The following is a 13,445-nucleotide window of genomic DNA, read 5'->3' on the forward strand; positions in this document are numbered from 1 at the left end:
TTTGGATGATACAATGTTACCTTACCTACTCTGTGACCTTTGACAAGTCTGGTCACCTCTGTAGCCCTCAGCTTTCTCATGTGCAAATGACAGATGAAGTGCGCATAGCTTGGAATCTTGGAATCTTGGAAGTGTTGGGGGTGTTTGATGGGACGTAGCTTGTCAATGCCCTGCAGCCAAAGACCACTGGGAGCACCTGTGGTTAACAAGCTGGGTTTCTCCTTGCAGTAAGGGGGAATGAACACCACGGCGAGCCAGGGGGAGTCTCTGAAAGAGGTATTAGAAAGGACTTGTTACTGGATTTGGGCCAGTGCTCGTGGCTTGGCGAGGGTGTAAGGAGCAGGCCTTTGCTCTGAACCGGCTGCTGTCAGGAGGCGGGGCTTATTCTATGACTGGGTATCTTCTTCAACCTTATCTAGGATAAAATAAAATCATAAAACACTGTGCTTCACGCCCCTGGCCTTGCCGACTTGCAGTCCCCCCTAAGAGCACCAGAGCCTCTGGGGCACCCCCTCTCCACTGGGAGAGGAGCAAGGTGCTGGTGAAAGTCCTGGGGAGAAGCTGGGGAGGCTCTGAAAGGGTCAGGAGGGGCCTTTTGGGGTGGCAAAGCCTGGGATCCTAGCGTTTAGCCCCAGGCTCCAGGTGTGTGTGCAAGGGTGAAAATTCCTGCTCTTGGTCACTCTCCTGTCAGGTCAGAGGGACTCTGGAAGTTTCCACTCTCTGGGGAGGGAAAGGCCCTGAAGGGATGGCCCCTGCCCTTAACTGGAAAGGGTGGGTAAGGGAAGGCAGGGGGCAGGGAACCTGGGCTCTGCTGACTGCTCACCGTGACCTTGGGCATATCACAGCCCTCCCTGGGCTCCTCTATTTTCTGTAAAATTGGGTCAGGGTGGGCAAGATTCCACTTCGGCTCCCAGTGCCTGAGCACTGTGTGCCAGGCACCATGCAAGGCACCGCCACACCTATTACCCTATCTAGTCCGTGAAACAGCCCCGGGGGACCGATCTGTTGACCCCACATTGCAAATGTTTGTTATAAATCCCAGAATCTAGAATCAGAAAGACCTGGTTTTACCTTCAGCCTCAGCCAGTTCCTTGCTGTGTGGCCTTGGACAAGTCACAGCCCCTCTCTGAGCCTCAATGTCCACATTTATGCAGTGGGGAGGATAATACCTCCCTCTTGGGTTTTTGTGGAGAGCTGGGTATAATGGGTATAATGCCTCAGGCACATTGTAGGTGCTTAGACAGTGGTGGTCTTCTTCCCTCTCTGGGTCTCTTCCCTCATCTATGCAGCAGGGAGCCACTGTCCTGCCTATAAATAAAACAATAGGTGAGTGCATTCACCAGGAGGAAGATTCATGTAAAAGCTTCTTGCAAGGGGTAAACAAAGTCTGTGTGCCCAGTGCTGAGAGGCAGGTGAGCCGACACCAAGTGCAGGGACTAAGGTGTATAAAATGCCTCCTGCGGGGCAGGAGGGGAGCAGCATGCTGAGTGAGAGGGGCAGCACCCTGGAAGCTTGGAGGAGGGGCAGGATTGCTTGTGCTGTCAGACAGGTGTCAAACAGGGTTCCAGGCAGCTGCTGAGTGTCAGGTGCTTCCCATAAATCATTTCGTTGAATTTAATCTTTCCATTTGCCCTGAGAGATGGGTATTACCAGGGGAGAAACTGAGATTCAAACATAGGTCCTCTGAGCCTGTGCTCTTCCCACGATGCCACCTGGTCCACATGTCATAAGACTCAACAATGCACCTGCTGTGCTGTGCACACTTGACTTCATTTCATCCTCGCAGCTTGCAAGGTTGGTGTATTGTCCCCATTTTATTTTTATGTATTTATTTATTTATTTTGAGATGGAGTGTCGCGCTTGTTGCCCAGGCTAGAGTGCAATGGCGTGATCTCAGCTTGCTGCAACTTCCACCTCCCGGGTTCAAGTGATTCTCCTGCCTCAGCCTCCCAAGTAGCTAGGATTACAGGCGCCCGCTACCACATCCAGCTAATTTTGTATTTTTAATAGAGATGAGGTTTCATCATGTTGGCCAGGCTGGTCTCGTGCTCCTGACCTCAGATGATCCACCCGCCTCGGCCTCCCAAAGTGCTCGGATTACAGGTGTGAGTCACCGCACCCAGCTGTCCCCATTTTATAGATGAGGAACTGAGGCTCAGAGAAGCTGAATAATTTGCCCATCCTTGCAGAGAAGAGCTAAATGGAGGAGAGGAGGTAGAGCTGCAGGGCCTTCTGTTTCTGCCAGGAATCATCCAGTAGCCCCAGGCCATTCTGACCCTAGTGGGAAAGGAGAAAAATCGGTATCAATAAGTCAGGCAGCAAGGTTCCACTGAGCATCTCCCTGTGACTTTCTCTGTGCTAGGGTGGAGGGAGACACCCCCGCCAACATCTTCCATGACTCCCTATTGCCCACAAGATAAAAGTCAGATTCCTCAGGCTGGCATTTGAGGCCCTTCACGATCTGGCCCCAACTGCCCAATCCAGCTGAATCATCTGCCATATGCTCCTGTGCAGCAGCCCCAGCATCCTCACCTTTCCAGCCACCCTGCCTTGGCTCATGCTGTTCCCTCCACCCAGGTGCCCTTCATCCCCTTCTCTGTCATCCCTCAAATGCTACCTGTTCCCTGGAGCCTGAATTAGCCCTGTTCTCCCCTCCCAGGGTGGAATCTATCTCCACTGCACCCTCTCCTCCGAATCCCTCCCAAACTGTGTGCCCCGCCCTGTCCCCAGCACTTCTGAATGACTAGCTGTGTGAGTACCAGTCTCCCTACCTGGACTGGGAGGTCCTTCAAGGACAAGGGCCTCTTCCTCCCATATTTCCATCCCCAGGACTTAGCAAAAGCAAGGAACAGTAGTGCTGGTGGAACAGAATTGAACCGAACCGGGTGCCCACTCTGAAGGCTCATGGCCCAGGGGCATGGACTACTAGCCCAGGGCAGAGGAGCACTGGCTTTGGAGTCAACAGCGCTGGGTTTGAGACTAGGCTTCCCTACTGGCCAGCTCTGTGACTTTGGCAAGGAGATTTAGCCTCTCTGGCCCTCAATTTCCTTATTAATAAATTGAGGTTAGTGATGTCGACCCAATAGGCATGTTGTGAAGATTGGATGAGATCATGCATATTGAGTGTAGCATGTGCCTGGCACCTGGTGAGCCCCCAGTAAAGTCAGTCATCGTTGTTAGTGTTGCCTGCAGAGATGATATTAGTAGACATCAGGTGCCCATGTGCACCTGGGTTGTCCAAGCCTACAGGCACTGTGTCATCCAAGCACATGCATAATTCGAGCTTTGTATCATCAGTGCTTCCAAGTGCATGTCAATGGACCCAGCTGGGCTGGTGGCATCAGACTCTCCTGGGAAACTTTAAAAATCTAGTGTCCTAGAACCATCCTCAGAAAAGTCTGGGATGGTCTGGATTTTGCATAAGCAAGCCCGGTGATTCTTCAGTGCTGAAGGGCTTAGTTGTTTGTTTTTCTTAAATGAGTTATCAAACATTGGATAGCTGGTAGGCAACCCAGAGGAGGTGGGAGTTGCAAGCCAGGATTGAAAACAGTAGAATGAAGGGGCGAGGGTATCTCAGGCAGAGGGCATGGCATAGGCAAAGCCTTGGGGGAGGAAAGGAGGAAGAAGGAGACTGTCCTGGCTGGAGTGGTGGAGGACAGGGTCAGAGAGGGAGGCCGCAGCTTGGCCATGGGGCTTCTTGAATTCCTGCCATGGAGCTCAGATTTGTTCTGATGGGCAAGGGGGATTCATTGACGGTTCTTGAGCAGAGGAGTGACATGAAAGAAATGTTCAGGTCATATACTGGCTAACAGATACAAAAGGGAATGGGGGCATGTATTGGTGGCAAGAAGGCTGGTTTGTGCCCTGCGGCAGGGATTTCACTCTCAACCTGCCCTGTGAAAGGTTTTTTCCACTCATGTCACTGGGTGGATGCCAGGTCAGGACTGAGACTTGCAGAGCCGGTGTCCTGGATTCCTCCTTGCTGACCACAAACCCAGCAGAGCAGGGCAGGGAACCCTGTGGCAGAGGCTGTTGCTTCCCGCCAAGACACCAGAGCCCTGGCCAAGGCAGTGCTCAGTTCACAGATGACCCAGGGCAAGGGCAAATGAGGGCCCCAGTGGCTCAAGAAGTCCCCAGGTCAGAAAATGGGCCCACTGGTGATTCTGCAGATAGTCCTTGCACATCCCGGAGAAGAGCAGACACGGTGTGGTGGGTAGGTGGGCGAGACCAGGCTTTGGGGGTCAGATCAGCAAGCCTGGGGGTAAGGAGGGCTAGATTGTATCTAGTCATGTGTTCATTCATTTGTTCACTTATTCATTTATTCTAACCACAAACACTATGCACCTGCTTAGTGCCACTGCCTGTGGTAGGTACTGGGGGCAGAGACACGCTTCTGACCCATTCCTGTCTCGGGGGAACTTCTACTACCCCGGGCTAACTGCAGAGTGAACAGTGACAGGTCAGTGCTGAGCAGAGGGAAGCGTGGTGGGGATCTGACCCCACCTGGAGAGTCAGCAGGAGCTTCTCAGAGAGGAACTCCCACCAAGCTATGTCCTGAAGGGTTTGCTATGTTCTGAAGGATTCCTTAGGAAGAACAGCTTGGGCGAAGGCTCCAGCCCTGAGCCACCCCACCACGTTCCAGGATTGACCTGGGATAGATGTGAACTGAGCTTAGAATAGGAGAGGAGGGTGGCTGGAGAGGACATGGGTGAGTGACAGGGGACTGGACCAGGGTGGGCTGTGGATATTGCCCTGGAGCACATGGGAGGCCCCAGTGATGGACAAGGACACAGCTACAGTTTCCATGGAAGGAGGGCTTTGCAGTGCTCAGAGCTGCCCAAAGAATGGGTAGGAACATGTCTGAAAGAGGTTACAATTCCTAACGGAGAGAGAGACAGACAGAGAGAACTAGAAATCAGACAGGAAAAGAAAAGGAATTCATCCACCAGAAAGATCTGTGATCCCACAAAAGAAATAAATGAAAACATGGTTAACCTCAGGGGAATGCAAATTAAAACAAGAAGCTATGTTTCTCCCATAACACTGGCATGATTTTGTAAAGATGGTATAATAAAGATAATAATAGGTGGAGCCGGCAGATGTGGAGGAACAGAGCTCTTTCTGACATTGCTGATGTGAATGGGAGTGGTGGCAGCTTTTCTGAGAGAGCCCCATGGCAGAGTGTGAGTGCCTTCACACGAGGCTGCCCCTTGATTTAGCAATTCCACATGTAGGAATTGCTCATTTATTCTAGTTTGTTGTTGTTGTTTGTTTGTTTGTTTGTTTTTTGAGACAAGGCCTTGCCGTGTTGCTCAGGCTGGTCTCAAACTCTGAATCAAGTGATCCTCTGGCCTCAGCCTCCTGAGTAGCTGGGATTACAGGAGCACGCCACAGTGCCTGGCTTTATCCTGAGAATTTACTCTAAGGAAGAAATCAGACAACTGTGCTAGACTATACTTACAGAAGGCAGTTTATCACCACGCTGATCATGGTAGATGAAATGTGGAAAGAATCTCAGTGTCCAGCAGCAGGAGACCGGCTAAGTCATCATGCCACAGCTATGCAAGGGACAGATACACAGCCATTCAAAACAGTGACCCTCCTGATTGAATCAAATCCCCTATCATCACTCTCACAGCACTACAGATCTCTCTCCTTTGTAGCATTTATTACCATCATAATTTTACATTTCTTTGTGAACTTCTTTGATGAATTTCTATCTCCTTCATTGGACGCTAAGCTCTGTGAAGGCAAGGACTCTATTACATTCATTATTGTGCCCTCAGTGCTTAGCTAAGTTCCTGGAACACAGTATCCTCTCAATAAATTGTTGTTAAATGAGTGACTGAGTCTATATTTTTTGATGTGGACAGATTTTGTAATGTATAATTAAGAGAAAGAGAGCAGATTATAAAGCAGCATGCATGCTGTAACAGACATTGTTAATTCCCTCCTTCCTTGATTTTGTTTGTGAGTGAGGACCACATCCCCACTTTCGGTCAATGAATTGTGATTGGTCCAAAGCCAATCATGACAATCCTTTTCTCTGCTGCTGGAGGTGGTCCTGAGATCGAGCTCTGGCCAGTGAGACCTAAAAAGAAATCTGTTGGGGGTCACTTTCTGAAGTTTTTGCTTTTATAATAAAAATGCAGAAGTGACTGCCTTTGCTGGCATTGAAAACAGAGGTAGCGGCTGGAGCTGCAGCAGCTGTCTTGCAGTCATGAGGGAAATTCCAAGAGACTCACAGAGATGCTGGACCTAACATTGTTGAACCAGTGAACCACGGCCAGCCACCATAGCTACTCTAGCTAGGAAGAGAAATGAGTGTTTGTTAAATAATTATACTTGCAGATTAATGCCCTCCCAATAGATATGGAATATGATCCTATATATATATATATGTATATCTGTATATGCAAATATGAATAAAAAAAATTAAAGTGATTATATCTGGGTGGTAGGATTCTCATTGATATTTTTTATTTTATGAAGTTTTTCCAATCAGCATGTAAATAATAACCAGAAAAAGAACTTTTTACATTCAGAAAATAAGCAATCACGCTAACTCTAATTGTTTCTTTTTTTTGAGACGGGAGTCTCGCTCTGTTGCTCAGGCTGGAGTGCAGTGGGGCAATCTCAGCTCACTGCAACCTCCATCTCCTGGGTTCAGGTGATTCTTCCACCTCAGCCTCCCAAGTAGCTGGGATTACAGGTGCCCACCACCAAGCCTGGCTAATTTTTTGTGTTTTTTTTTTTTTTTTTTTAGTAGAGATGGGGTTTCACCATGTTGGCCAGGCTGCTCTTGAACTCCTGGCCTCAGGTGATCCACCTGCCTTGGCCTCCCAAAGTGCTGGGATTACAGGCATGAGTCACCGTGTTTGGGCTAATTCTACTTAAAAAATTAACAAAATGTTAGGTCCCCACTTATCACATCCATGAGATAAGTGAATTCGAAGGAAGCTAGATGACCACCTGTGGCCATCCTGGAGCATGGATTCAAGCACCAGTGGGAGGCTGGACTTGACCTACAAAGATTCCCCTCCGAAACAAGTGTGATTCCAACCTTCTGAGGGAGGCAGGCAGGCAGGCATCATAGCCCCAGGGAAATGGATGGAAACCTGAGGCTCCGTGAGGAGAAGTTATGTCCCTCAGTTCCCACAAGGACACATCTGTCCTCACCTGGGATTAGGCCCCCAGGCCTCTGCTGGCCAGCCTGCCGGGGCAGATTCTCAACAGCACCAGGGCTATGACAAGGAGGAAGGGGAAGCTGGTCCCGCAGCCTCGGGAAGCCGGGGCAGCCGTGGGATCTGCAGGTGGTGCTGATGTCCCGTGGCACCTGTATTGGCTATAAATACATATTTTCAGAAAGCTGAGTGGGGCCATCTCTTCCCGCAACAAACCCACGTCATCTGCACGAAAATGACCTTGAGGAAAATCGGAGGAGAGGAAAAAAAAAGTGTCAGCAAAGAAAGAAAGGGAAAATATACTAGGGAAACTGTTTTGTTTTGTTTTGCGATGGAGTCTTGCTCTGTCACCCAGACTGCAGTGCGGTGGCGTGATCTTAGTTCACTGTAATCTCCACCTTCCAGGTTCAAGTGATTCTTCTGCCTCAGACTCCCAAGTAGCTGGGTCTATGGTTGCGTGCCACCGTACCCAGCTAATTATTTTTTTGTATTTTTAGTAGAGATGGGGTTTCACCATGTTGGCCAGGTTGGTCTCGAACTCCCGACCTCAAGTCATCTACCTGCCTTGGTGTCCCAAAGTGCTGGGGCCACTGCATCCGGCCAGGAAAGGCTATTTTTTTTTAATGATAAAAAGTTAAGCCTTCAGGAGATATAACAATTAAACACATATTCATCTAACAACAGAGATCTAAAACACAGGAAGCAAAAATCCTGTCTGATTTTTAGCTTTCTCTCTCTCTCTCTATCTCTCTTTCTCTCTCTCTCCGATAGGAAGTGTAACTTCTTTCAGACATGTTCCTGCCCATTCGTTGGGCAGCTCTGAGCATTGCCTTCTGCATCCTGAAGTTCAAGTCATCTGCCCAAGCCTGGGGTTTCTCATTGCAATAACAGGGTGCCAGTCAATGCCTCCCTACCCCTTCCCAGGGAGCAACTTCTCTCTTCCCTGCCTGTGGTGGTGGATCTAGACCCTGGCCCCAGTTCCCTATGGGGCTTTCCCCAGCCTCAGTTTTCTACCCCCTAGCATGGGATGGCAGTTCTGCCTGCCTGCCTCACAGGAATGATTCCAGGCCTGGGGACCTCGTGGGGACCTCAGTGGTTGTTGCTGGGCTAGGTTTTGGAGCTCTGGCCTTCCTCCCTGGCTCAGATGGCTGACTTCTCTGCACCATTAACACCCTGACCAGGAGGTGATGGTAATATTTTGGCCTAGGGGTGAGGGCTAGGGGCCCCTGAAGCAGCTGAAGGCACATTCCTCCCGGTCCCCACCTCCACTTGCCCTGGGGCCCAGGCTGCTGGGGATTCCTTCCTTTCACCCTGGACCTCAGAGCACTGATGCAAATTGGGTGCATGCCCTTGGGGTCCTTTGGATCCAAATGGCCAGTCTGGGTGACACAGTTGGGTGTTTGTGTGGAGGAGTGGGGCTGCCATCTGACCACTCAGATCCCGTCCTTCCTCCTCCTCCATGCTGGCCTCATGTCATGACTTTCTAAAGTAGTTTCAGACGTGCCATCTGGTTTGACTTCGCATCTCCTCAGTGAGGGTAGAGTGATTGCCACCATTTTGCTGATGAGTGAACTGAGGCTCGTAAAGGTGCAAGTTGTTGCCCAGGGTCACACCATGAATTTGTAGCAGAGCTGGGATTAGAACTCATGTTCTGGATCCCCACCTGGGTCGTGTCCCTTCTGCTGCCAAGGCCTGGCTTTCTGCCTCCACAAGGTTCCCTTCCCCCTTTCTTCCCTCCCCACCATAGCCACTGTCACCACCCCTCCAGCCTGTGCTCACTAGCGCATGGCCCCTCACTGGGTACTGTCTCCAGGCTGGACCCCACCACACCCACCAGAGGGATGCCCCTAAATGGTGGTTGGGCTCTAAAACCACTCTCTCCAGACCAATCCGAATTGGACTAAAGGGGGTCCCAGCTGTAGGAGTTCCTGGTCCAGAGGAAGAGATGGTCACATAGAGGACTCCCTTGGCAAAGAGGAGAGAGGGAACATAGGGCAGAAAGTTCAGGGAGTGCTGCCTGGAGGAGCAGACCCTTGGGGTGGGTGTCATGAGAATTATCAGGCAAAGAATGCCGGGAAGGGCATTCCAGGAGGAGGGAATAGCATGAGCCATGGCTGCAGAGTGGAGCTGGGTGGCCTGGACCCCTTGAGGCAGTGCTACATTTTCAGGGAGTAAATCTGTGGTTCCTACACTTAGGGCTGCCTCAGTATCTCCTGAGGAGTTTATGAAATGCAGATTCCTGGGCCCAGTTCCTGGAGATTCTGGGCCAGAGGAATCTACAATTCTCAAAGCGGGAGGGTAGGAGGAGTTGCCGCAGCCTCATTCCACCACTCTGATGCAGGTGGCCCCTGGACCATGCTTGGAGAAACACTAGCAGGACTGAGGTGGCCTTGGGCAGAGCACTGTGGAGGGGTCTGGGGTGCAGGCAGAGGTGGGGTGCGCTATAGGAAGAGCTGCAGGAGCTGGACCGTCTTGGACAAGCCTATTGAAAAGTCTGGCTTGCCCATCCCCCGTCTCTACTGACGCATTTTATCCTTCTCTTTTCATCATTCTCTAGCACTCTTATCACCAACTTATAGGCTGAACATTAATTTATTACCCATTTCACTCAACTATGAGGGCTGCATGAGGAAAGGGATTTTGTCTATCTTGTTCACTGCTGTACCCCAATGTCTGTAACATGGAAGGTGATCAAGGGAGGTTTTGTTCTGTTTGCATTTTTTTTTTTGAGACAGAGTCTCCCTCTTGTCACCCAGGATGGAGTGCAATGGCGCGATCTCAGCTCACCGCAACCTCCGCCTCCCCGGTTCAAGCGATTCTCCTGCCTCAGCCTACCGAGTAGCTGGGATTACAGGCACGCGCCACCACGCCCGGCTAATTTTGTATTTTTAGTAGAGATGGGGTTTCTCCATGTTGGTCAGGCTGGCCTTGAACTCCTAACCTCAGGTGATCCACCTGCCTCAGCCTCCCAAAGTGGTGGGATTACAGGTGTGAGCCACCGTGCCCGGACTGCATTTTGTTTTTTTAGGGTGGAAGAGATCTGAGCATGCTCAGAGGCTGGCAGGAAAAGGGGTGAGTAAGCCTTGATGTGTACAAAAGAGAGACAGAGAGAGCCAGGCAGACATATCAGAGAACAGCAACATCTCTTCCTTTTAAGCCGGCAGGGAGTGAGGAGGTACAGGATGGAGAGGGGCTGCCTGCGGTAGGTGCCAGGAAGACCCCAGTGGCTTCCTTTTCTCCATGAAGTGGCAGACAAGGGGCTTCCTGGGAAGAGAGGGGAGGAGAGGAGAGGGTGGAGACTGGTGATTTGCATTAGGCCCAGAGCCATTCTTGAGCAGGTGGAGAGGAAAGCATTTTTGAGGCCGGCGTGCTGGTCATGACCCTCTTTTGTTCAGAATCTCCCAGGGTCCCCTACCCTCAGGAGGGGGCCATGCCTTGGCCTCGAGAGGCATTAAAAAGCAGCCTCCCATCCCAGTGTCCCCAGCTGGGCCATGCTCTGCTTCCTACCACCATTATAACTGGACCACAGATCCCAAGCTGCCTCCTCCAGGAAGCCTGCCCGGATTCAGTGCCCATCTGACTGAGTTCCCGCAGCACCTAGCCTGTCCCTTCTGTGAGACTTGGCTCCTCTCACAGTCGCCTGTGCTTTCATCTGCCTCTCTGTGGACTCTGAGGGTGAGGCGGGGGCTGATTCAGCTCACGGGTGAGAGCAGGTGCCAGCAGCTTATGGGCTGGGCCGGGCCGGGCCGGGCCTGGGCGGCGGGCAGGCCGTGGGCTCCGCTGACAGGTACCTGGCGCCCTCTGCTGGTCTAGCTGGGCACGGCTGCTGCTCCAGAGTGGCCGGAAGCCTCCTGGGAGAGGCCTGGTTCTCTGGGCCTGTCCCTCTCTCCCTATTCCTTCCTTCCTCCCTTCCTGAAACGTCACTGCGTCCTCCAAATCCTGCTCCAGCACCAGCAACCCCTCACTTTTCAACAGCCTCTGGCAGCGTTTCCGTCTCTTTCTGGCCTTGACTGGAAGGTCCCTGTCCCCCAAGGACACTGCTGCCGTCCCTGCAGTCCTTTCCCCCTCCCCGAGGAGGGTAGGGTCTCCTTGCTGTCAGTGCTCCACTCTCTGGATCATTGTCCTTCTCTCCTCCATAAACACAGTCATGCGTCACACAGCAATGTTTCAAGCAATGACAGACCACGTACATGACAGTGGTCCCATAAGTTTACAACGGAGCTGAGAAACTCCTGTCACCTCACCTAGGGACATCATAGTCATTGTTAACGTCGTAGCACAGTTACTTAAAAAAATAAATTTAGCGTAGCTCAAATGTACAGTTTTTGTAAAGTTTATAGTTATGTACAGTAATGTCCCCAGCCTTCACATTCACTCTCCACTCACTCACTGAAACCCAGAGCCACTTCCGGTCCTGCAAGCTCTGTTCATGGTAAGTGCCCTACACAGGTGTGCCATTTGTTTCTTTTATATTTTATTTTTACTATAGTATTTTTACTATACTATTTCTACGTTTAGATTTGTTTAAATGCACAAATACTTACCATTGTGTTACAGTTGGCTACAGCATTCAGCACTGTGCTGTACAAGTCTGCAGTCTAGGAGCAATAGGCTGTCTATCCCATATAGCCTAGGCGTGTAGTGGGCTACCCCATCTAGGTCTAACTATATGATGTTTGCACCATGACAGAATTGCCAAGGACATATGGATGCACGACTGTATTGAAGTTCCTGTCATCAGATTACACCGGAAGACAGCTCTGGCTCATAGCGCCTTTCTCTGCTGGGGGATTTCAGCGTGTTTCTAGAGAGTCGGTTGCAGGCTCTGGCACCTCAGTCCTTCCACCTCCAGAGACCTTGCCTGCCCGTTTTTCAGCCTCCCATTCCCACCTGCATGCTCTTGCCCTTGTCACTATGATAACAAGCTCCTCCAGAACCTCCATTCCAAACATCCCCTTTCTGACCACCACTTTCCTTTTCTCCCAACTCCAGAGAGCACAGCCAGAGAGAAACACACACGCTTTCCGGTCTCGCTCACCAACCACTCGGCTCTGGTGGGCCCTGGAGGCCGTCCTAAAAACCCACTCCGTTTCCAAGTCCATCACTCTGCCTGATTTATTTATTTTATTTTTTATCTCAGTAAAAGCGTATATAATAGTTGTATGTTGCAGGCAATATTCTAAGCACGTTATTATCAACTATTTTTTAAACAACTCTGTGAGGTACATTCTGTAACTATTGCCATTTCACAGACGAAGAGATGGACACACAGGAAGAGACTGCGTGACTTGTCCTGGAGCCCAGGCCCGTGGCCCCGTGCAGTGCTGCCCTGCCCCCAGACAATGACAGCAACATACCTTCTCCTTTCTCCTTAAACCCCCAAATCCTTCTCCCCCAGCCTTCCTTATAGTTGCTGCCTTGCCTCCTATTCCAACGAGAAAATAGACTCAATAAAGAGAGAACCTCCACTGGCTCCCACCTCCACATCTCCCTACCTGCCTGCCTGTGCCTCCTTCTCTACCTTCCCCTGTGATTATGGCTGCACCCTTGTCTAGAGGATGGAGCCTTCCACCTGTGCACTAGGATCCATCCCTTCTCACCTCCTAAGAGATGCTCCCTACTCTCCAGCATTGCCAGCTTGTTTGTCTCGACTGTATCACTTCCATCAGCTCTAGGCCATCACCCATCTTCCTGCTTCCCCAAGGATACAGGGAAATCCTTGAAAGCGATGTCTGTGGTGGCCATCTTTGGCTCCTCTTCCTGCATTGTCTCTACACAGGCCTTCCTGGTGATCTCCACATGGCTAAATCAGAGCACCGGACCCCAGCATCTGACTGATTTTCCTTTCTCACCTTGCTTGCCCCGTGGGCCGCATTTGACCCAGTTGGTCACTTCCTCCTCCTGGACATGCTCCCTCGTGATGTCTGTGAGTCCCCTGTCATTGAATTACATTGATATGTTGACAACTCCCAGCCCAGCATCTCCCCTAAGTTCCATGTGACACCTTGGCCATCTGGTGAATGGCTCAAACCCATGCACCCAGAACTCCTCAGTGCCCCACTAAGCCACTCCTCCCTGGGCTCCCTAGCTGCTCCTTAAGTGACAAGGCCAAAACACTGTCACATCCCACATCTCAACTGTGGGCAAATCCAAATACATTCACAGTCCCACTGCTGCCTCTGGTCTAAGCCACTAGCAGTGTGGCCCACAGTCTCCCACCTGCTCTCTCTGCTTTTACCCTGGCCCCCTGACATCTATTTT

The sequence above is a fragment of the Nomascus leucogenys genome, chromosome 5, assembly GCF_006542625.1.
Source record: "Nomascus leucogenys isolate Asia chromosome 5, Asia_NLE_v1, whole genome shotgun sequence".
Classification (NCBI taxonomy): Eukaryota; Metazoa; Chordata; class Mammalia; order Primates; family Hylobatidae; genus Nomascus; species Nomascus leucogenys.